The following is a 26,353-nucleotide window of genomic DNA, read 5'->3' on the forward strand; positions in this document are numbered from 1 at the left end:
CGTTCAATTCTTATTTCTTTTTCTTATCTTTTTCTTTTTCTATTACAAACGAGAAAAGGTAATCTCGATGCATATTAACATTTTATCGAAAACGTGATCGATAATTAATCAAACAGATGTACTCTCCTCTACTACAATATTTCTTGTCACTTGATCTCTCTCTCTCTTTCTCTCTTCGTTTTATTCTCTCTCTTTCTCTTTCTCTTTTGCTCTTTTTTTTTTAATCCACTTTAAAAAAGCAGAAACGTTTTTATTCGATAGATCAACGATTCTCAATGTGTGTCGTGTGTGTGTGTGTGTGTATGTGAAATTCCGCGAAAATTCTCGAGTTCCGGTATTTTGTTTAAAATATTCACAAGCATCGCATGAAACAAATCTGCAAAGCAAAGTATTGGAACGTCCGAAATTTTCTGTCATTCGTATCGGATAATGTATGAATAATTTAAACATTGTAGGAATTACAAATGTTAGTCTAAAAATATAATTTTGAGTGGAAGAAGTAGGGGAGGGAAGAGGAAACAACTTATATCATATTATATATTTTGCAAAGAATAATAATTTCTATTTAATTAATTTCATATATTTGATATTTTTTTATAGGATCGAATATTTTTCTTTAATACTATTTAAATTCTAAAAAAAAAATTAACGTAAATACAAAAAATATGTTTTTTTCTCTCTGTGTCGGTATATTTTATAATCTTATTTAAATTAAAGATAATTTGAGTAACAGTGAAAAATAATAAATGTAAGAATTTTCGGCTCTCCATTTTCCTGAAAGTTTTACGGTATTGTAGTTTCGTTCCTGAATTTAGACAACATCCACCAGCAACAAGAAGTTTGATGTATCCCCATAATTATTATAGTTCACTTCGGGTGTCCTGAATGCCACGATAAAGGATAAATTTTGTTGTCTTATTTTCGAATAAGGATAAATCAGGTTAAGAAGGAGGATGGTAAAGGTAGGCAGAATGGGGGAAAGGGGTGGAGGGGAATTGATATAAGGGATCGGAGAAGGGAAAGGCGAGAAGAAAAGCTTCTTTGACGCGGCATCTAATCCTAATCTTCTTTTAAATCTATCATGAGGTCCTATGACCTCGCACGCTTCTTGGATTTACGAAGTATGCTCGCGGACGTTCAAGGCGTGCTAAGTAGAATACAAAAAGAAAAGGAAAAAGGAAGTTAAAGGAAGGAAGAAGAAGGGAAGGAAGGAGAAGGGAAGGGAAGGGAAGAAAAGAAAAAGAAGAACAAGAGTAGAAAGAAATAGGGCTAAGGGAACTTGGTCTCACGTGCTACCGCAATTGAATAAATTATACAGCTCGTATTTTTTTCATCGAATTATTTATCACCCTGAGACGAAGATAAAAGAAAAAAAAGAAAAAAAGGAAAAAAGAGAAAGAAGAAAAAATAACGAAATAACGAAAGGAAAATTTACGAGAAATGGGAAAACGAATTTACCAAATAGCTTTGGTAATTCAACTTCATTTTTCTTTCCAACAATAAGACTGTGCATCATTATCTCGCGCGTATTTTTATTATATTTAAACTAGATTTGTAGATTTTTTCTCTCTCTTTCTCTTTCTCTCTCTCTCTTTCTGTCGCGCGTATTTAGTTACGGTTTATATTAAGATTAATCGATTCTCAAAAGAATGTTTGTGACACGAACGGTAACAGACGATGACGAAGGGGAACAAGGAAGGTTTTATCGCAATTTTTCAACGCATCGCGGTTGGTACTGTTGATGCGAACAAATATTACAAAAAAAACAATGGGGAAAAAAGGAAGAAAAAGAAAAGGAAAAACAACAAAAAAAGAGAAAAATACGCAAAGGCGGGGTGGTTTTAAATTCATTTTCTTCATTAATTACGAAACTGTGTTGCCGACGTTTTTCAAACCGTTTTACGTATACCGCCGGTGCGTTTTATGTCTCTCCATTTTCGAATTATTTTCGATTCTACTTTACTCTACCGTCAGTTTTTTTCTCTCTCTCTCTCTTTCTCTTTATTTCTATCTCTCACTCTTCTTCTACTTTGCGTGCATATTATTTTGCAAGCGCGGAAACGAAAGATGTTATGCAAGAGCGATGAATATACGGGATAAATATACATATATTAATGATAAGCAGCTGCGAACTTTCTAGAAGTGTGTGTATATAAATATATATATATGTGTAAAATATTCACACACACATATAGTGTATATATATATACAGGACAAACACTTATTTTTCTTTTGAGAAAATGCTAGGAAGCGAATAAACAAACGTGACAATATTAATCGATCATAATGAATTCATTAATTCCTTTAACCAATTTATTATGACATACTTTGACGCAATATATAATTCGTTTTTAAAATAACGTATTCGTACGAGTATCATTCTACATTAATTTGTTATTGTTGTATAGAATACGACCTCTATATAGGTCGGTAGGTTGTTCATAAGATTTGCTTGTTCATCATTTTCCCTTTATTTTTTTTTTTGTTATCATTCACGGAGTTAACAAAATTCCGAAAGAGGAGAGAGTATTTGAAAGTTGAAATCCTTTAAAAAATTACTCTCCAGTCGGGGGAACGAAACAATGTCGTAATTCGCACATCGAAGCTTCGATTTTTTAATCTCTTTCCAATCCTATCCGTTTTCCGCGTTTCATCCTTTCATGAATAATAATGTGGTACCTATAATGAATAAATCCGTAAAATAAAATGTGCTGCGCGAGGGCAGGCTTTAGGGTTGCGTGAAAATAAATGACGATTTTTCTATAATGGGGGAACTAGAATTAGAAATAGAAAAAAAAATATTTATATACACAGAATAAGTTTCCTAACATGATGACTGAATAATGAAGGATGTAGTATATAGGATATAAGGTAAAACTATACGTTACTTCTATAAGTATACCTTACTTCTACCTTATATAACAGCTATTCAGTTACTATATTAGTACATGATAGATGTCACGTGGTATTGTAAGTGCATTTGTATTGTCATGAACACCACTTTGTGTGAAAAAAAAACTTGTTTTATAAATATCATCAGTAATTGAGCCGTTTATTTTGATAGTGGCATAAGTCACTTTTTCAAAAAAATCAAATTAATGGCAACACTAATTACAATTGAACGGTATCTTTTCATTTAAAAAAAAAAAAAACACAAAAAAAGTGACTTATGCCACTTTCAAAATAAACGGCTCAATTGGTAATTATTAAATTCTATTTTGCATAATACTTTATTTTTAAGCAAAGTTTGATGATTTATTGAAATACGAAAATAAATATATATATATATATATATTAGACGTTCCATTTAAAAAATTGAAAGTTATTCTATAATATATTAATGGAAAAGTAAAATAATAAAAAACAGATTAAAACACTGTATGTACATTTAGATACCGTACAATTTTTGTTTGAAACACTTTTTCGTACAACGAATAAATTACGAGTTATTTGAAGGATGTCATGTTAGGTGATTCACCTTGTATATATATGTATATAAAAATAGAAAAATAATTGAAAAAAAATGAAAGCAAAGAGTTAAAAGCAAAAGATAAAAATAGTACAAATAAATTTTATTCAAGGTTCGTTTAGGCGAGTTGTGTTAATGAACAAACGAACGAACGAATGAACGAACGAACGAACGAACGAACGGGAATGCATCGAATCCATTTGAGAATCTCTCGTAAGGTAAGTTTGAAGCTTACGACTACTACTACTACTACTACTACTACTACTACTACTATTACTACTACTACTACGACTACTACTGCTGGTGATGTAGGAGAAGAGATCTCGTTCTGCCAGCATTTCGCGTTTCAATTAGAGTTATATCTCGATGCTTGCGTATATTCTAGCAGCTTTAATACGCACCAACGTTCGAAGTACGTTCCTTTTGAAAAAAAATTTTCGCATTTTCGTTAACTCGTCAAAAATACAACGTCGCTCCGTACGTGAATTTTATTTCTTTTTTTTTTCTTTGATTAACGCTTCACTACAAAATTATTTTAACCTTTTATCAAAGAAACAATGAGATATTAATGACGAAGGGGAAAAGAAAAAAAGATATCAAACATCTCGTTATTTTTCCATCATAAAATTTTTGTTAATTCTCGTGAAAGACAAGGGTCATATACCTATGGGATTTTCGGAAAAGAAAAAAGTCGAAAGAAGAAGGAAGAAGAAGGGTGATGAGAAGAAAAGATTGAATCATCAACTCGTCGAATAATACAACGCGCTGTCTCGTACAATTTTTATGTTTTCTTCGATTAATGCTTCACTACAAAATTGTTCGAACCTTTTATATCAAAGAAATAATGAAATATTAATGACGAAGCAAAAGAAAAAAAGGAAGAAGATATGAAACACCTCGTTATATTCCCATTATGATATTTTCGTTAATTCTCGTTGAAAGATGAGCATGATAATATATGTGATTTCCGAAAAAGAAGAAAAAAAAAATAAAGCAAAAAAATCGAAAGAAGAAGGAAGGTAGAAAGAAAAAAAGGAAGAGGGGTAGTGAAAAGAAAAGACTGATATACACCTAACTAAAAGAAAGAAGTGAAAAAAGAGATAAGGGTGAGAATATCAGAGAATATCAGAGAATATCCAGAGCAAAGCAGAGCAGAACAATCAAGAAAGAAAGAAAGGAAACAAGAAAGGAAGGAAGGAAGAGAGGTGGTGAAAAGAAAAGACTGATATACGCGTAACTGAAGGGAAGTAGTGAATAGGAATAAGGGTGAGAATATCAGAGAATACCCAGAGCAAAGCAGACCAGACCAGACCAGACCAGAGGAACCAATAAAGAAAGAAAGAAAGGAAGGAAGGAAGGAAGGAATATGGATATTGAAAAGAAAAGACTGATATACGCGTAACTAAAGGGAAGTAGTGAAAAGGGATGAGGGTGAGAATATTAGAGAATATCAGAGAATACTTAGACCAGACCAGACCAGAGCAGACCAGACCAGACCAGAGGAAAGCAAAGCAGAGCAAAGCAGAGCAAAGCAGAGTAAAGCAGAGTAAAGCAGAGTAGTGTAGAATAGAGTAGAATAGAGTAGAAGTAGAGTAACGTGGAGAAGAGAAGAAGGAAAGAGAAAGGGGCTGGTGAGAAGGAAGAAGAGGATGAAGAGGAGGAGGAGGAGGAGGAGGTAGGAGTTGAGGGTGTCGCGGGGGAAGGGGTGGGGGGTAAAGGGGGTGGCGATGTATCCGAGGGGGAAGCTTAAGCATAGGGATGCTGTGGGCAGAGAGCTGTTTCAGTCGCGCGACGGCTCTCGCCCCGGCCAGTCGATCGAGCTCTTGCACAAAAGGAAGAGAGAGAGAGATACACGTTTCTCTCTATTTCTCTCCTCTTTCTCTTTCTCCTTTCTCTTTCTTATTATCTTTCTCTTTCTCTTTCTATTTCTATTTCTCTCTCTCTCTCTCTCTTTTTTTATTTTTCTTCTTCTTCTTCTTCGAATACACTGTCATTTTTCTATAATTTACCGCTTTTTTTTTTTATTTTTATTTTTATCATTATATCAATAATAACCCGTTACGATCGTACGTTTTTTGTTTTATTTTATATCCGTAAAGGAAAATCATTTTTACGTAAGTAAGCAGTTCGTTAATTGCGTACCGTGACGAAACGTTGATTCGATGAAAATATTTGGTTAGTTAACTCGTTGTCGATTTGTTGTGCATCGTCGAACATTCGATGCGAGATCGTTTCGCGTATACGACGTTTCGTGGGAAACGAGATAGGGGTGTGGGGGGAGGCGTTCGTGAAAAATCTGGTGTTTTCTTTTTTTCCCTTTTTTTTCCTTCTTTTTTTCATTTGACTTTCGGTGCATTTGGTATCTTTTGTTAACGCGAGACAATCGATGTTTGGTGGATAAGAAGAAGAATAAGAATAAGAAGAAGAAGGAGAAGAAGAAGAAGATCGAATGTACACGGGGGTTAGTGGAGGAAAGAGGAAGATATCCTGCTGCAACAACCACCTGTGTTGTTAGGACAAACTCTGACGCGCCAAGGATGTTGCTCGTGATCAGGGTTGCTACGGATGTAGTTTACCTACGTCTCTGATCCTCCGTTTCTTTTTTTTTTTTTTGACTTTCTGGATTTAAGGATACCAAGGATTACGGATTTACGCGTACGTATTTTTTATGTGTCATTCGATCTTATCATTTTTTATTTTACTTCTTACATCGAAATAATTATCATTCGATACGCGAGAAAAACGCGAAGGTAAGTTATTTTCCCCCAAGTAAGATAAAAATAATAATAATTTTATCGTTACCTATATACTATTATATATTTGCGAGTAAAAAGTGCGCATTGTCCGGAGGTTTATTCGTTTTCTTATATTTTTTTTCCTCTTTCTTTTTCAATGCTTTTATACAAAAATTGTATGTCATTTGCTGTCCAATCCGATCCGGTTGTGTGTGTGTTGTTTCGTTTTTTCTTTTCCTTACTCGCGCAAAGATCTAGCAAATCTTAGGATGGGGGATGGGAGGGTGTGGAGGGGGGTTGAAGAGAGATAAAGAAATTCGAAAAGAACAAAAACTAGTGTTGTGTATGAAAAAGCGGTATTTTCGCGGTTAAAAAAGACTCGCGTGGATGGGAAAGAAAGAATGAAAGAGAGAGAGAGAGAGACAGAGAGAGTGTGAGAGAAATGAGAGGGATGGAGGGAAGGAAGGAAGCAAGATGAGGAAGGAAAAGTGACGCGTCACATGGAACGGTTGGTGCGCTGGATTACTGTGCACTCTTCTTCTCCCTCGTTACCTCTCGACAAGCTCGAATCTCGATTGTTGTTTCCCGTCGTCGTCGTCGTTGTGTTGCGGTCGTTGCTCGCTTTTTCTTTTAACACGAGAAACGTTGCTTTCCACCCTTTCCACTCATTCCACCTTCACCCCCCTCCTCCTCCTCCCTCCTCGACCGCCTCAACCAACTGCAACACCTATTTACTGTTAGCCCTGTTTTTTTTTGTTGCAGTTGAAATCTTTATACGAAACTTTCAATGAGGTCATCCTGCTTGTTTTCGAGTTTATCGTAAAACCAATTACAAATTGGTCAACGTGTTTCGTGAACGAACAACCTCCCCCTCTTCCCCTCCTCCTTCTCGTCCTCCTCTTCCGTTCTAAGTAAGTGTTTCTTTACGAAGTATTTTATAGTAATTTCTCTACATGTAAATTTCGGTTAATATTCGAGCATGTGTGTGCGTGCGTGCGCGTGCGTAAGTTTCTTCTAAACCTTGGTTATATTAGGAGGGAAAAGCTCGTGTGCTATGGAAAGTCGAAAGTTCTGGCCACGGGCACATCCGTTCAGGAAATTGTTTTGCCATCCGGTCAAATATTTCGCTTCGAAACGTTTCCCCTGGTTTTGTAGGTTGGTCGATCGGTCGGTCGGTTTGTCGCGTATATTTTATTCGCTAAATTCTCTCTCTCTCTCTCTCTCTCTCTCTCTTCCTCTTTCTGTATTTTATTGAGAAACAATCCTATATCACGGATATAATATATGTATATATTATATAATATTATATTATAATATAACAATAATAATAATATATATAGTAGTACCATTTATATATATGTAATATGTATAATTTATATATGTTACCAGCAATGTATGGAAAGCAGGCATTCTATCGAATACCTAAGCATTGTATATAATACTTAGGCATTTATAGAATGACAAATGCTATTTAGGCAAAATATGAAAAAGGTCCTGATAAGGCTATATATAATAGCCTATAATGACGTGCATTTCTCAAAAATACAAATGTTTTTCTGATAAAATAAATATTAGATATATATAATATAAATATTATAATAAATAATAATAATAATAAATAAATTTATAAATAATAAAAAATAAAAATACAAATGTTATTCTGAAAAAATAATGGGAGACGTAATATTCGAAACGAATAGAAGATGTAATATTTCATACTTTGCCGGTTTCTCATTTGGCATTCTATAGAATGTCTAGGAAATGTGTGAAAAATGAATACATTTCATACTTTGTCGGCTAGTTTTAGGAATTTTATAGAATACCGGATTTCAAATTTTGCCGGTAACATATATAATAATAATAATGATAATATTCTCTATATAGGGGTTGCGATATTAGTTCGTAGCAAATCGTTTCTAGGGACACGAACACAAACACACTTCATTATACACGTTTATCGATATATATATGTATATGTATGTTATATATCTGGAACGATTAACTTATCATCTCGTTAATTTAATTTTCCCGTTACCTTTATGGTTTCATTAGAAACCGTGATTAATTAGTATATCATCATACCTGCTCGATATTGTAGGTTTAATTACACGCTCTTGGAATAATATTGGCGTCTCTCTACGAACGTACTAATACGACTTCCCCCCTCCCCTCCCCCTACCCCTCCAGCCCCTTTCTTTCCCAGGCCCATTTCTTCCGTTCGTTGTACCTTTTCGAGTTATCGGGAATTCGATCGGAGAAGCCGATTATGTTTTTACGATTTTCCTAGCTTTCTATCTGTTCGCGAGAAAACTAACTTTTCCCAGTCAGTTCGGGACAATTAAATAGTTGCGTTAACTTTTAAACACTCACACTCACGCTCACGTTCACGCTCATAGGTACTTGCAAATGTACAAATTAATTAGCAAATGTTAATTTTGATTAATCGATCGTCATGATCGAAAATCTGAACGAAGTGTCGAATATAATCGATCGAGAATGTCAAAATCGATTTCTCTTCCTTCCTGTTACATCTAACAACGCGTAACATTAGCAATCCGAGCGTTGCAGTAGAATTCGTTCGCGTAAACTAGGTCGAGAAACGGTTTGATTGTTTGTTCCGTGCTCGAAGTCGATTTCGAAAGCTGATACAAATATGTATGTTTCTGGAAAAAGATGGGGAGGTACAAGTGGAAACCCGCGCGCGCGGATTGAAATTTCTACTTCAAAGTGTCTATCTGTAATATACGTGGTGTTTCTATGATGAAACTATAAATGTATGTATTTGTATGCACGTGTGTAGGCGCGTGGGCACGTGTTCGTAAAGGGTCGAATACTATGAATGCGTTTCTCACGGTTGAATTGATTGTAAGAAAGGAAAGAAAAATTTACAGAGAAATGTAAATAATTCCATACGAGTTTTATCGGTTTTAAATTAGCGTGGAAAAATAAAGGGAATAAACGTTGTAGAATTGAAGTTTTCTCGATAGAAAATCCAGAGAGGAAGAGAGAGAAACAGGGATGAAAGAGGGTGAAAGAAGGAATGAAAAGGAAGGGTTGGGAAGGGAAGGGAAGGGAAGGAGAGGTGTAAACATCGATGTTTCACGAGACAGCGTTTGCCACTAATCATATTTTCTCAACCCCCTCCCATTCTTTGTGTCCTTGTAGTAATTAAATAACGCAAATTCGTTCTACATCGATACGAATAGAGGAAGACGAAGACAAAGAGAGAAATAGATAGAAATAGAGAGATAAAGTGAACAGTGGTTGTCGAATCGGCAACTCGTGCGTGCGTACAATCCGAGTCTACCATGTTATATTTCTCTTCGGTAATACAAGGTGTCTGAGGGTTTTTTTTTATTTCTGTAAAAACGTTATTGTGAGCGTATTTTACGCAGAAAAATATGTTTAATTAAAACTGTTACACATAAACATAGGTCATTTAAAGTATTATTGAAAAGTTGTAAAAAAATATTGTAAAGTTGTTTAAATATTGCTCGACCATAATAAAAGTGAATAAAAATTTGACACCGTTGCGTAGTATACTGTTTATCGTGAATTTTGTTCGATTTTCTATTAATACTATTTCTACCGCGGTTTTGTGCATAACTATATCGATCGTCAAGGTATCTTTTAGATACCTTGTTACAAATTTTATCGAGGGGAATATTATTAAAACTAATGATATAATAATTTTAATCAAAATTATATTAAATTTGAAATAATTTGAAATAATTTTCATTTTTCTAATAGCAAATCTATTTCGTTCTACCATAACATCAAATGTAATTATCTCAGTTCTACACACTTTTTGTTTTAGTTTCTCTTAGAAATAAAAATTTAGTTGAGTTAGGTCAAGTGATCTAAACGGTTAAACCATTGATCATAGAAGAATATATAGAATAATTTGAAGATAATAAACATTTAAACAATTTTACAATACTTTTGAATAAAGGGGTACGACTTATATTAATATAATATTTATGTTTCATTTTTTTTTGAACGTAAAATACGTTTACAACGTTTTTACGAGAAAAATCTGGAACACCCTGTAGTTTATTTCTCGATGACACGCATAAAGTGTATCTGCTATCGGTCATCCGACTATCGATTAAAAGCTTAGGCTGCGTGAACTTTGTCGTGTGGTTGTGTGGATGGATTCTTGATGGAAGGCAAATTAATGAATGACAAATTAACAACAGGACGTGAAGAAGAAAACGATTATTAACGTTCGTCGATTTCATTATTATTTCTTTTTTTGTATCTCAAGTGACAAAAAAAAACTTATTGCAACGATCTGTTCGTTTTTGTCTGTCTCTTTCTCTCTCTTTCTCTCTATCTCTCTCTCTCTCTCTCTCTTGATCGAGCATAAAAATGGAATCTGATCGGAACACGGATATGCACACATTCGATGCTTTATTAATCGATAACTTCTCATGTTTTTCCTCGTTTTAGCAACCCCTATTCGTTCGACGAGTATATAAACCGTACCAAATGATCTCTCGTTTAAAGAGCAAATAATCAAGATTGAAATTTTGCAAATCATTGCTAGTAATTACAATGATTACATAGTTGTTTGCAAATAGATGAAATGTGACGATAATTATGGAGGTTGTCTTAAAAGTTTAAACTAAAAATAAAAAATAAAAAACAAAAAAGAAAAAAGACAAAAATTTGTCGTGTTATCAGTTATTTCACATTAAATTATTTTAAACTGAGAAGTTATTTTGACGATATTATTAAAAATAAACTTTTACGTAATGCTAGTTATTTCAATATTAATACGAAAAACATTTATTGTTCACGCGTAATCTTTTAAAAAATATCTCGAAACAAGAGATTCGATCATTTTCATATAATTATCGAGTACGAATGTTAAAAAAAAAAAAGAAAGAAAGAAAGAAAATTTGTAATAATTATATCTTGAAATGTAGCATATGAAAATGTGTTGAAGTTGCGACAGGAAGGGTACTTTTAAAAGACGCCAGTTGTCTCTCGACTCGAGAGATTCTTTCCCCTCTTATTTCTTTCTTTCTTTCTTTCTTTCTTACTATCTTAGGAAAGTACGATTCATTCTTTTCTCAACTCATTTTCACCGAGTGCTCTTCAAATTTTGCGTATTCCATAGCATTGGGCTTGCTCAGCTTATGCAACAGCGAGATAGGAGGAGGGATTTGGTAAAAAGTAAAAATTTCTAAAGAAATAAAACGTCTTTGAAAGTTCGAAGAAGAAAAAGAAAGAAAATAAGGAAAAGAAAAAGAAAAAGAAAAAGAAAAAGAAGAAGAATCACAGGAAAAATGGTGAAGTAAAAAGAAGAGAAAGCAGAAAAACGGAACGGTGCGAAATATCGTTTCGAATTTAAAGTAGTGTAGTAGATTGGCGAAGCTCGTTTCTTTTAATATACCTTTTAATATACCTCAACTCGATGCAAATAAACTTCCCAAAGGAAAAGAGAGAGAAAGAAAGAGAGAGAGAGGATTTTCATCGCGATATCTACCAAACAATAATTTTTATCTCTAATTGGCGTATCACCTAAAACTAATGTGTTTTTACCTTTGTCAAAGTTATCGTACGGTCGGGACTTAAAACAGAATTAAAAAAAAAAAGAAGAAAAAAAAAGAGAGAAGTAAAAATAAAAGAGAAAAAAATAAGAGAAAGAAAGAGTTGAGAGTGTACAAAAGGAGAGGAAAATTTGAGAAAAAGCGTCTCTTATTCTTCTTCCTTCTTCAGTTCATAAGTAAGAAAGATAACGCTGGCAAATGTTATGGTTGTTCGTGAAATGGACACACGAGTAGAGAAAGATGGAAAACATTTTCCTCAAAGTATAAAAGAGAAAGAAAGAAAGAGAGAGAGAGAGAGAGGGAGAGAGAGAGAAAGAGAAAGGGAAACTGCATTTCTTACACCAGTTTGTGACGTTTTCGCAAGTTTTAATGACCGTGGGAAGTGGCATCTTAGGAAAAAAGGGGTTGCTAATGTTTTAACATTAAAAGACGAAATCTTGTTGCTTAGCTTTTTGCTTTTAAACTGATTTAGTGAATCTTTCTTCTTCTGGCTTCCACGTCGCTGTTATTGAGGACGACAAATTTTTTTATTCTTTGAATGAAAAAGTATTGACCGATGTGAGAGAATATGTTCGTTCTATTAGAATTTTCAATAAGTTCGTACACTTTTATTTTAAACAAATAAACGTCTAAGTCGAGGTAAAACACAATCGAAACAAATCATCTTAGATTCTATACCATTTTATATTTATTAAACATTCTTGTTTATTTTTCAAGAAAATTATACCCCTGGAATGATATAGATCACTAATTACTAATCAAAATATTATTCGGAAATTTGATACTATTTTTAGAAAATTAAACAAATAAAAAAATACAAATAAATGAAGTATATCCATTTTTTGATCTGTTTTAAATAGTTTTCAAAGTTATTATTAATTTAATCTTATTTGCACGTTCCTCTCTCTCCGATAATATTGGTAATTAAATTAAAATAAACAAAAAAACATCTAATATTCGTAACGAGAAACAAATTTACTTTGACGTAACAATTTTAACTTAACGACAATAAAAAAGATAATAGAAACGAGATATAATTATTAATTCGTATGCGATGTATTATAAAGCATGGATCAATGCATAAAACTACGTTGTATACTTTGTACTCATATTTACTTTCTCGTCGAATTTTATCTTTAATATGTGCTATAAACTTTCGTGATTGATATTTTTCATTTTTTCGAAGACGAAAAAATGTAGGAGGAAGTAATTATATACGCCATTAACAATTAAACGGTTAATCCTTTTTTAGAATGTATTTCATCGGGTACTAGTTTGCTGAAAACAATGGTACAAATTTTTCACGATGATCACAACGATGAAAAAAAAAAGGAAGGAACGTTTTAAATCTTGTCTCTTAAAATCTCGACGATCTCTTCTTCATATTCTTCATCATTTTTATCTTCTTCTTTGTTTTCCTTTTTTCCTTTCCTCTTCCACCTATCTTACAACCCGTCATTTTCCTTATCCTACGAAATATTCTTCTTCTTTTGCTTTCCGGCAAATAATAGACGTTGCAAGATGTAACGATAATACAGTAAATACGGTTGGAGGAAATTCTCGTGCTCTCTTATCATCTCATCGTGGTCCAAAGAAACAGATATAGCAAAGAGGAATGATTAAAAAGGGATGGTGTTCAGAACTTGAGTAAATACTTCGACCTAACTCCATCCATTATATTTTTCATCCTCCTCCTCCTCTTCCCTCTCTGCTTCTTTTTCCACTTTTTCTTCTTTCTTACGAGGCACGAAAAGTAGAATCCAATTTCGTTATTCCTTTTTTCCACATTAATAAACTTAACCCCTTGCGCTGTAAAAATGTGTCAAATACGTTGAGATAATTTTTTTTTCAAATTGGCGGGTTTTATTAGGAGCATATCTCGTATTTAACACTAAACGTATTGAGATTTATGTACACCTATTTCTACTATGGTAGATTATATGACTCTTCCTTAAAAAGTCATATATTTTACGATATATGTATGACAAAAAATATATACCAATTATGAAATAAGAATTCTTGATGAACTAAATATCACTATGACTTGTACAAAATTTTATCTAAAATTGTACAACCACTCATTGTACGTTTAACGTTAATTATGTCATATTTTATGGCACATACACATTATACACATTTGTAAAATATTGTCGAAGAATGTTTTATTTGTTAAAAGAAAATATACATTACGAAAAGTAACAAATACTTCTTTCCAAAATTTTCATTAAACTTGACAAATTATGTTCTGGCACGTGCATCTTTTAATTCGTTGACATTGCAAGAGGTAATATGGCAAAGGGGAATGATTAAAAATGAATCGTGTTCAGGATCTAAGTAAATACTTCGACTTAACTTCAACCAATGGATTCTTCATCTTTCCCATCCTCTGTTTCTTCTTCTTCTTCTTCCTTTCAAGACATGAAAAGTAGGAACCGATCTTGTTCTCTTCCTTTTCCACATTAATGAACTTAACGAGTGACTTTAAGAAGCTTCTCGAGTATCTCTCTTTTTCTCTCTCTCTTTTTCTATACTGTAAACGCAAAGCTTTACGAACATTTCTCTTCGTTGAACCAACCAACCAACCAACCAACCAACCAACCAACGAATGAACGAATGAAGCTTCGATTCTACAACTATAAAAAGTTCTCCTTTTTTTCTTTCTTCTTTTCTTCTTCATTCTTCTCGTTCTCATTGATGTAAAAAGTTACGATCTCGCTTGATCACAATGCCATTTTTTCATTGTTCCATCTTCCCCAGTGTGGAATATGCCTCTTCCTAATATAAGAAGAACAAGTTGTTGATCCAGATCGACAAAAAATCTTTCCTCTTTTATAGAAATTTTGAATGAAAAATTGAATGCTTGATCGGCTGAGAACCTCTTTCCCTATCCTAGAACGTTGCTGTTTAATCACAAGCAATCATCTCGAGTGAATTTTTAACGCTCCTTGTCGATTATTGTCTTTTTGTTTTCTTCCAATCCAGTCAAAAGTGTCAGACTTGTCGGAGCTGTTGTTTAATATCGCACGTTTTCTTTTTTATTCTTTTTTTTCTTCTTCTTCTTTTTTATTTTTTCATTTTAATTTAGGAACAATTTATTCCTCGTTTATTTAATAATGGAACAAATTTTCGTTTACGTGGAATAATCGATTTTTATGATCGATTTTTACTGCGCGAAAGTTTATTACATGGCCGGGTGGAAATATAAAATAAATGACAAAATTTCCCTTACCTCTTCTTCTTCTTCTTCTTCTTCTTCTTCTTCTTCTTCTTCTTCTTCTTCTTCTTCTTCTTCTTCTTCTTCTTCTTATTTTTCTTTTTCTTCTTCTTCCTCTTTTACTTTGACTTTGACTTTTCTTTTTTATGGTATATTTTTGTCGAGTAATGACACGTCAACGTTGAATGTTAATTTACCGTCAAATTTATTTTCTTCTTTAGAGTAGAGCAATCTTATGGCAATTAATCTGTCGTTTCTTGTCGTCGTACGATTTCAAAATGTTTGGAACATTTCATCACATCCATATAATTATCCGGGAATACGATCCACCTACTTCCATACTATCATGGACTATAATCATCGTGTCCCCTTCGACATTGAAATCGAGTTTCGAGTAGGCTCATTTTCTCGTCAAATATCGATTAGTATTTATTGAAATTAATCAAATCTTTTTCTATTATTCCTAATTGCAAATGAATTTAAGAAACGTTTGAAATCAAATATTTACAAACGTACGATATAAATATTAAAACATTTCATCAAAAATTGTTGTCTTGCTACTCTTCGATTAAATAACAACAAATTTCTCCTCTCGAATTTCATTTATAAAAAAGAAAAAAAACAAAGTCTTTAAGTACATACGTTAACAATCTCGTGTGGCGTCTTTTCAGGATTTAAAGTATCAAAGGTGTGTAACCGTAAATACGTAGATTCCCATGGCAAGATATCGCATGTGGTGGTGGTGGTGGTGGTGGTGGTGGTGTCCTTAAAAAATGCAGTTAGGTTTCTTTTTTCCTTTTTTTTCTTTCCGAGCACGCCTTGTAACATGCGGATAGTATTAATTTATAATTTCCTTAGGGGTTGAGGTGAAGTAACGTAGATCCCTTTTTTCCACGTTGATGTTCTCTTTCCCTCTTTTACTCAGCTCACTTACACCTTTTCTCTCACGGTATAACCAAAGTGTCGACAAGACGATAAACTACACGTTAATCAGAGAAGGAGAGAGAGAGAGAGAGAGAGAACATTTTGTGCTATACGGATCACGACCTAGTATAAATTGTGGAAAGTTAGATAGAAAAGCGATAATTTAGCGCTTCAAAGGACTTCTAACGTTTATAATTCGTTCGAAGGTGATAGAATCCACGTAAGCGTTTTAATTATCACATACGAGTGTGAATATCACGATTAACATGTTCTCGTGTCGCGTGTACCTACCTTCGGTAAACATTTTAGATTCCTCTCTCTCTCTCTCTCTTTCTTTACGTCGAATAATATTTTTCTAAATAAAAACAAAAAAAGGTCGAACAATGATTGTCGATATCGATGAGACTTGAAAAGTTTTCGAAGCAAGCACGCGAACGAGACTGACTTCAAAGTTTGAAGCCAACCACACGAAATGAGTTGAAAAGTTTTGAGCCAAGCACGCGTGTCGGGTCAAAAAGTTTTCAGAGTCAACTTGCGTCTGATTTTGTTAAACTAAATCGACTTGTTAGTCAAATGTAAGTTGGTCCGGAAAACAACGTGTTAATATACAGTTTCCATTGATTCTTCAAATTACCTCGCATTTTTATTACTTATTTTTAACTCACAAATAAAAAATCCAAAGAAAAAGTAAAAATGTGTCAAGATAAATTAAGACATATTATTAGTAATATTTTTTTCGTTTGAAATTTGAACTTCGATGAATGGTCGAGATACAACAGCACACCTGATGATATCGATCATACGTGTAATTACGATAGGTCGAACGGTTTCTTTCTTGGTTGTCATATAGGACAGATCGTGTCAACGATGCAATCCAAACTCCTCCTCCTCCTCCTCCTCTTCCTCCTCCTCCTCCTACTCCTCTTCTTCGTTCCTATAGACCGAAGACTATACTTGCTAATTGCCTTACCCAATTTACGCAATGTTTGAACATAAAGGAAACACTATGTATTTGCATTCAATGTCATAGTATTCCCCTATTACCACAGATACATTACCTTAATTATGATATCAAGCATTATCGATTCGTCCAGAAGGATATATGACCGATTTTCCATTTTCAAACACTTTACCAGTTACCAATGAATCCTACCCATTCCTACGATTTCCCTTCCTTCATTTCTTCCTTTTATTTTTCTTCCTTTCTGAATATTTTTTTCCCCTTTTTTTTCTTTTTTTTATTTTCCAATCGATTTGCCGCAGAATTTCTTATACGTTTTCGAGATTAAAGAAAGCACTCGTTGCCTTTTTTTTCTTCTTCTTACTTTTTTTCACGACGCACGATACTTTTGTGAAATGTGCTGAAATATGCGAAATGGCTTTACCTAAATTGCGATCGGTGGGGATGGGAAGAGGGCAGGAAGCGAAGGGGGAAAGCTCAAATCGGATAGAAAATATTGAGAATCATTATTTCGACTTAATGCGTATAATGGATTTACAAAAAGGAAAATAATAAAAAGGAAACGGAAGAGTTCTGCTAATCAAAATTCTATTACGCGAAGAAAAAAAAAGAAATGTTTAAATCATTTCGCATTTAACAGCTTATTAAAATATATCCGCAGTGCGTTAGAATCCGTGAAATAATAAATTTAATTCGTGAAATTCGTTTAATTAATTAATTAATTCGTTGAATATTTAATCAAATGTTTGAAAAATTGATATTAGAAATAGGACAGGATGTTTTTATAACACACTAATAAAAGGAATATGCAGTCATTCGTTCGGTATTACTTGGGTTACATGATTTACGTTTAAATTAAGTATTACCGACCCAAATCTCATCACGAGGAGATTGCTGCATCTGAGATCCATTGATTAAGATAAACACACTAAATGATATCGTTTAACGAATATCCTTTCAATATGATTTAGGGTTCGAGTTGAAACGCAATTTTTTCTTCATATGAAAAAATATGGATTTTAAAAATTATTATTTATTATTATTATTATTATTATAATTATTAAGTTTCTATTTAAAAAATAACACANGTTTCGAATATTACGTCTCCCATTATTTTTTCAGAATAACATTTGTATTTTTATTTTTTATTATTTATAAATTTATTTATTATTATTATTATTATAATTATTAAGTTTCTATTTAAAAAATAACACAAACATAATTTCTTACATTAAAGTATACGTAAATATAATTATTCGATGCAATTTATATGCAATCGTTTAAACGAACAGTACAAAAGTGCATAAATATGAAAAAGTATGGCAAATTAATTTAATATTATTTCTATGTGAATATTATTAATGTAAAAAATAAGTAAACCAAATCCTTGGAACAAAATTGATGACGAATACTTGAAATATAGAGCATCTATGATTAAACAATATCGGATTAATCAATATTACTTTAACGATAAATGTTAAGTTTATTATTAAACTGTAAGAGAGAGAGATCGTGAATTTAATTGAATTTAATTTAAATGATTAAGTTATGAATTTAAAGTACGCAACAAATCCCCGAAAGCTTTCGTATTATTTTGAAATAAATATTAAATATTACATTTCTTATGAAAGAAAAATATAGTAAATATAATTATTATAAATTCTCTGTTATTTAATATTTCAATGTTTCTACTCAGAAATATATATATATACATATGAATACGTAGTACATATGTAAATGAAATTTTAAACGGGAGAGAATTTTAATCGCCATCCATCTGAAACTGAAAGAAAATCTATTAGTCATGCAATATTATAATCCAATAAATATTAAAAAGAACATGCACGTGTTGTTCGCTTGATGTGCCAATAATACATGCTGATGCACTTTTACAATTTAATTCCACGACTATTTCTATCAATAAAAATTAAAGTCAAACGCGTAACTTAACATACGTTATTCTAATTAATATCGAACCTTTCGAAAAAAAAAATCTAATTTATATCGCAATAGTAATAAAATAAACAAATACAAAAAAAAAAGGTATAAATGAATAATAATTTGAAAATAAAAAATAATATAAAATTTCATCGTACATCTAGCTGGCAACACGTTAATTCAATATTATGAGATATTTTATTATTTATTATTCAAAATAAATGTCACTGCAATAGCGCATATACATATTATAATAAACTTCAAATACCATGAAACTTCTGATACAACCCACTCCAGCGAATAATAATATAATCGTTATTTTATCAATATTAAAATAAACGAAACAATAAAACGCAAAGTTGTTTGGTAAATAATATAAAATAAAATAATTCCAATTATATTCAATATAATATAAACTCTGACACATCATTTGTATGTTTTGAGTTTCCATATTGATCGATTCGAATAACGAAACAAATTATGATTGCAATTAAAATTAAAGATTGTGATCGAATTTTTGTATAAAAAAACTTAACAAAACTTTATCCTTCTCGTCGAGTTTTGATCCTTGGAATATAGGTGTGTATGCGTGTTATCAGCATCCAAAGGCGGATAACTCTATTCATTCGTTGTATTAAAGACAATTCGTATTGAAAGAGTGAGAGAGAGAGAAAGATAAACAGATGGAAAGGGGTGGGGGGGGATAGGAATGAGGTAGGAAGACAGAGAAGTCGAATAAGTTTGGAGACTAGCTTTGATAGTTCCGTTTATCGCGTAGAAGCTCGAAGGATGTCGACGTCCATTGTTTAATGCATGAAAACGATCCTCTCTTCCTCTTTCTCTTTCTCTCTCTCTCTCTCTCTTTCTTCTTCTCCTTCTCTTTCTCTTTCATCCCTCTTTTCAGCAACCTCCCGTTATACGAGAGTTTTTTGGTGAGAGCTCGATCTTAAGTATTCACGGTGAACGAGCTGATATAAATAGAGGACTAAAAGATAAAAAAAAAGAAAGAAAAAAAAAAATAAGAAAAAACTTTTCAATCTCTCGTTTCTCTAGTAGTTAAAACAAAAATAAAAAGAAAACTCAATTTACGAAGAATAATTATTGTCAACGTAATGTTCTGAAGAAAGACAACAACAACAACAACAACAAAATAATTAAATATAATATATATAAAAAAGAAATGGGGAGGAAAAAAAACTAACGGACCGTGATAGAGCAAGAAATTGTGATAAGAGGTAGATGGGGTTAGAAAAAATGAGGAGGAGGGTGCGGTAAAAGAGAGGGGTAATTCCGACAAAACGGTGATGCTCCTCCATTGTAGACAAAAGCGATTACGTCGTTCAACGAAATGTGTGTATATATATTTATATATGTATTTCTGTATATATATATATATACGTATATACGTCTGTGTATACTGCATGCGTCGTACATATATTCTGTGTGTGTGTGTGTGTGCATCCGTCTTTATACGTACGAGTATACGCGTGAATATACTATATGTGTGTATATATGTGTATACTATCTGTTCGTATATATGTGTGAATAGATAACGCGTTCGCTTGATGATGCTCGCACTCTTGCATTCGTTTTATACGGTATTGTCTCGTGCAAATGGAAATTTAATATGTCGTAAATAAAGGCGAAAAGAAAAATATGATAACGAGAGCAGCCCGAGTAATAGAAAGAAAAAGAAATACATATACATTATATATGTATATATATACAGATAAAGAGAGAGAGAGAGAGAGAGAGAGAGAGAGAGAGAGAGTGGAAGAGAGGGTGACCAGTGCAGGGGGAAGGGGAAGGAAAGTATATGACAAAAGTCAGCTTGATATGAGAAAAGGAAAAAGAGAACACAAGCATGATAAAAAGAAACCTTAGACAATTTATTTGCTGTAGAATTACTCATCTCCCTCAAACATCCCTCCCAATCACCACCACCAGCATCACCACCACCACCGTCTTCTTTGCTTCTACCCTTGTACATCTGGACCGAAAAATAAATGCTCGAAGAATGTTGAAGGAAAATATACAAGGGCCAGTAACCTTTACGTAATGTCCTAATTTTTAATATTCACCCAACTGTTTCGTTCGCGTACGAATTAAATAATGAACTAACATAAACGTTAATGTAGAACGGTTAAAAAAGAAAAGTAAATTTTTTTAATTGGAATATAATATGTATAGTCGAAAAATTGTGTATAACTGAACGAATCGTTTTTATTCGTTATAATGATTGCGTAAAAGATGTTCATACGTGATTGTTGTTAAGAAAGGAACATGAAGTAAATAAAAAAGATAAAAGAAGAGAAAAAGAGAAAGAGAGAAAGAGAGAAAAAGATAGGGAAGGAAAAAGAGAGAGAGAGAGAGGGAGAGACAATTAATGATCTTGATAGGATAAATGGCTTCGCTAGAGAACACTGTGATTTTCTCGGGCAAGGTTTCTTGGTACATTTATTTCGAGATAAAGAGAGCGAGAGAGAGAAAGAGAAAGAGTGAGAGAGAAACAGGTGAAGAAAATTATCGTTGTTGCCAGTACCGCGAATAAAATCGATTTAATAAAAGCAAACGAGAAAGATAAAGGACAGAGATACGAGAGAAAGAGAAAGAGAGAGAAAGAGAGCGAGAGAGGAGAAGTAAGAGTAGGTGGGTAAAATGATATGGCTGATTGCCTCTTTTTCATGAAATTCAGTGTAAGTTGGGGAAAAAAGAAACTAAAAGAAGTAAAAAAAAAAAGAAAAAAAGAATGATACAGAGAGAAAGAGAGAGAGAGAGAGAGAGAGAGAGAGAGAGAGAGAGAGAGAGAGAGGCAAGAAGGAAGGTAAGAAAAAATAGACATAAACATGAGATAGTAATTTTGCTGTATAGTAGGACTGTGCATTCTGCAGGTTTGGTCTATTGCCAATAAACGAATAGAGTCGAAAATACGAGGTGCCTGTCTTGATGTGCATACGAAACATGGGATGAAATAAAAAAGTGAAACGTTATTTCCATACGACCTGGAGGATGTGGACAAGAGTAGACAGAAACATAGAACATCAAGAGGATCAAGAGGATGAGGAGGAGGAGGAGGGGGAAGAGGAGGAAGCGGAGAACCAAGTTTTCGCGTGGATAAAACGTTTGCTTTGGTGATAAAACCGATAGTTTCTATCTCTCCCTCCTACCCCCAAAACAACTCACCCCTTTCCCCTCGAACCTTCTTTTTTGTTTTTTTATTATTTTATTTGTGTTTTTCTTTTTTCTTCCGTTTTTTTCCTTTTTTTTTGAACCCCCGCGATTGAATAGAAGGTGTATGTGTATACGTGTGCGCGTGTGTTTATCTTTTTCAATATGAGATAAGCTATGCTTATCTGAAACTGTTTATAGGAGAATAATATTTTTCAATTGTTCTTCCTAAATTTTATTTAAATATCTTTTTATCGAGTTAAATTTCACAATCCTGACAGTAAATAATGTTAATTGATCGAAATTAATGCAGTGGTCTATGGAATTAACCAACGTTAGGGATTTCTCTAGCAAACAAAATTAGAAATGAAGGTATCCGAATGAGAACAAAGGTCACAGACGTGGTCGAAAGAACAATCGCACCGAAATGGTAACGTATAGGACGTGTTGTGAGGCAGAAAAATAAACGATGGTTTACAAAAATTTTACATCGGTGCCCCAAAGGGAGACTAATGATAAGAGAAACTGAGACAGACCGCAATTAAGATAGGTAAATGACATCGAATAGGCAGCAGGATTTTACTGGCATCAAAAAGTTCTGAATAAACGTAATTGGGAGAAATTAGGACAGACCTATGTTCAAGAATGGGTAATCAAAGTTTAGAAAAGAAGAGAAAGAAATTCAAATTTCACGTAGGTATCTCTCTTCGTGTCGAATGTATTCTCCTTTTATGTGTATGCGTGTATATATATTATTTTTTGTCAGACTATAGCAACAAATTGACAGAAGCGAATGCAATCAATTATTTTTGCACGGAGAGAACATTTGTTCACCATAGTGAAAAATAATTGCTTTCAATTGTTCGGTCCATATGAGTGATCTAACAGGAGTATGAATACTTTGTTGACGCGTCATAAACGAGAATCCGACAGAAATTTATTTTTAAAAAAATATTCGAAATTATTTGCGCGTTTAAAAAAAAATCATTTGACAACTCGGAAAGGATAAATATCGTTCGAGCGTATTAATGGTTTCGTGTATTTTTTGAACGAATGATTTACGAACTTATACAGAAATGAGGCGGGGGGTGGGGATGTTTCCCTCTGAAATTTTGTCTAAAAAAATCATCCATTGAGATACACATACGTACAAATGCATGGAAAGGTTTTTTTGCTTAACGTTAGATTCAAGAAATGTATGCTGATGTATATGTGTGTGTGTCAAAGTATGCGTGTCTACCTTGGCATTGAAAGCAGGTATTTTGTAAGAAACGAAACAGGTCAGTGGGCCAATACTTTTTTCTTCAATTGATTTAGGTCAGTAGCGTTAGCATTTGCAGGCCCCAATAAAGCAGACCTTGATTACAATCAAGAACCTTATATATATTTAAACAATAAGAAAAAAAGAAAATATATAAAAAAAATGAATTTTATTAAATAAAAATTAAATAAAAGAAATGGTTGTATGTGTGTGTGTGTGAAGAAGAGAAGGAATGTAAAGCAGAGATTTCTTATAAATTAAAAATGATCTTTCGAAATAATCTTTTAAAAAGCATCATTTTATAGATATATACATAAATAATATTCAAATAATGGTCTTCATGGATTTCAATACGAAATCGATTAAATTCTAAATCGAGAATAGATAGAATCCGTGAAAATGTTCCTTTTATCCTTCAGATCGGACCTGCTTCCTACAGCTGACGCGATATAAAATCCTTTAGAGTATATGTGTTTGTGTGTGTGTGAGAGAGAGAGAGAGAGAGAGAGAGAGTGTAATGTTGAAAAATCGAACCTTCGTCTAAAGCTTTCGACAGCTTTTCGTTTACTATGCTATTTGTTTTTAAAATGACGTTAAATTGTCATTTGAACTTTTCAAGTATTCCACTAGCGTTCTTATCCTAACTTTTGATCTCGAACTTTACTATCAATTTTATATTCGAAGAAAAAAGTTCAACGTTTCTTTCATACGAACAGTGACGGATTAAGGGGCCACGTGGGGTTCTAGAATACCAAAGAAGACCGAAAAGTCCCGGAGATTTCCTTTAAATGTCTTTTCATTACGATTCGAAGAAAAATTATGTTTTTTTAAATAAGTTTATTTAATATCTTATGATATATATGTGTGTGGTATAATCACACGCAATGATAAGTTTATTTGAACATTTTCGTACTTAAATTGATTTAGTTTACTGGTTACTGATACTAATGCTTGTAGCGTGATTGTTTCCTCATTGGTTAATCATTTTTTGCTACTATCAAAATCATTTTACAGATAATTAATACTACTAACTCTTTTTAAAAGTATAAATACTTTATTATTAAAAAATGTTTCATCGAAATACACCATTAGTAACATAAACGAGAAGAAATTGTTTTTAAAGATATTACAGATATTTATACTTTCGTTAAAATATGTTATTAGTTTAACGTTAATTGACTTATTTTCTTAACGAACGATTTTTTTTTCAAACAATTATTTCATACTTTTCTATCATGCAATGAAATGCAGCATAAACGAGGTGATCTTTAAAAATATTCTTGGCTATGAATGGGTCACCAGGGGAATAAATCTTCTGGTTCTTTTAGTATTTCTCCCTCTCTTTCTCTCTCTCTCTTTCTCTCTACTATTTTTCCTTGTAAACGAAACGCTGGCGTAATAGCGTCTTCGAATAAATTTCCGTCACCGGCACGGTGAGTCATTGCATCTTTCTGCGAGATCATCGTAAAGCTTGTCTAAAAGGAGGAATAAAAACAGAAAAATAAAAAGAAGAAGAAGAAGAAGAAGAAGAAGAAGAAGAAGAAGAAGAAGAAGGAGAAGAGGAAGAAGAAAAAGAATAAGGACGGAAATAAGGAAACAACAAAGAAGTGGAAAATGGATAGAAAATATAGCCAAGAGATGTGCTACACACGACTCGGTCTCATTGAAATATCGTTCAGGTCTATGCTGCTATTAGAAGATAGTACTATGAAAACAAAATTAAAGAAAAATAGAAAGAAAGAAAAAGAGAGAGAGAGAGAGAGAGAGAAAATGGTAGCAATTAGTCGATCCAATAAATTACAATTAACCAACGTAGCAATGCAATGGGTAGCGTTCCAAATCCGTCGGATTTCTTTATTCAATGGTGATTCTTGATTTTAGTTAACGAAACTATATAAACCGTTCCCGATATTGAAGCTATTGATTTTAATTCACACAGTGGGCAACTTCCGACAGTCGGGAACGTTTCGCTCGTAAATCAAAGATCGATCTAACGTTTCTCCTATCCTAGGTTGTTCCTGATGTTATCCGTTTGTTTGCGATTAGCCGAAATTTCAATTTCTACTTAACGTTGGCAAAAGAAAGGATAACAAACTGAAGTAATATATATACCGATTGGTATTGGAAGATAATCGAAGATAATCGGAATCGGACGATTATTACAATTTCTTTCTTTTTCTTTTTTTTTCTCTTCTTACTTGGATTCGAGATTAATTTGACTTCAATTTGATATATTGTTATTTAAGAAAATCTATATCTATCGATATCGATAATTTCATTGATAGATACGATTGGAGGACCGTTCTTATTCGGTTGAGGGAACCTTTGAAACGAAGACTAATCGTTAATGGGTTCACTAGCCCTTACAGTTACTGAAGTTTCGGAACCGAAGTGGCACACATTAACCCTTTGCCGTCGAACGTTCCACCTCGGTGACCACCAACGTTCCTTCCTCTATTACACCCCCGTACATGCACCAATAATCTTATTAACTACTGATTTATTTCGGACACCTACCCCTATAACATGCTCGATTATCTTCCAGACGTCTCTACGAAGAAACAGAAAATAACTCGTTAATCAAAGCATTTGTCGAAACAATCAAAAGATAATTACTTCGATAGCGAGACCAATCAAATCTCTGTAAATCAATTCGTTTCCTTTTTTTTTTACGTATTTTTTAAAAATAAAGATTTAAAAAAAGTATATTTCAAACATATCTGGTATATAGTATTATACAGGGTGGTGTTTAAGATTTGTACACACAAACGTTGTGGAGCGTATTCTACGTTTGTACGAAAAAACACCTCAGACAGCATCCTATATGCGTTGTTCAGATGCCATTGCGGTTAAATGAAATCCGATAAAAGGTTTTTTCTTGACCAACATCAATTGTTTTACTAATTCATACTAAAAACTCTCCTCCTGATATTCCACCAACCTTACCACATTCCCTGTTCGAAACTTTAAACCTTGTTACCTCTCACCTGATTTTAAGATACAAGTGTGCGATAAGTGTAAGTTTTTCCTATTTCAAGGTATTAGGATGAAACTTATTAGAAAGAGAAAGATAAAGAGAAAGAAATGTAGAAAAGTGTGATGAGAAAAAGGGTAGCGGTGGGGGG

General features: G+C 33.0%; 1 protein-coding gene across 2 annotated transcripts in view; it reads left to right on the forward strand.

The window, feature by feature from the left end:
* Positions 1 to 5,506: 5,506 nt before the first annotated feature.
* The window catches only part of LOC106784628 (monocarboxylate transporter 10-like), a 117,755-nt gene continuing 96,908 nt past the window's right edge, over positions 5,507 to 26,353 (forward strand). For both annotated transcript variants that reach the window (XM_014744379.1, XM_014744380.1), the window contains exon 1: positions 5,507 to 6,124. The gene's annotated coding sequence lies outside the window, so the exon portion shown is untranslated. The remainder of the gene's footprint in view (positions 6,125 to 26,353) is intronic.

This window comes from Polistes canadensis, unplaced genomic scaffold (assembly GCF_001313835.1).
Source record: "Polistes canadensis isolate GaletaPanama2010 unplaced genomic scaffold, ASM131383v1 scaffold_38, whole genome shotgun sequence".
In the NCBI taxonomy this organism is placed as follows: domain Eukaryota; kingdom Metazoa; phylum Arthropoda; class Insecta; order Hymenoptera; family Vespidae; genus Polistes; species Polistes canadensis.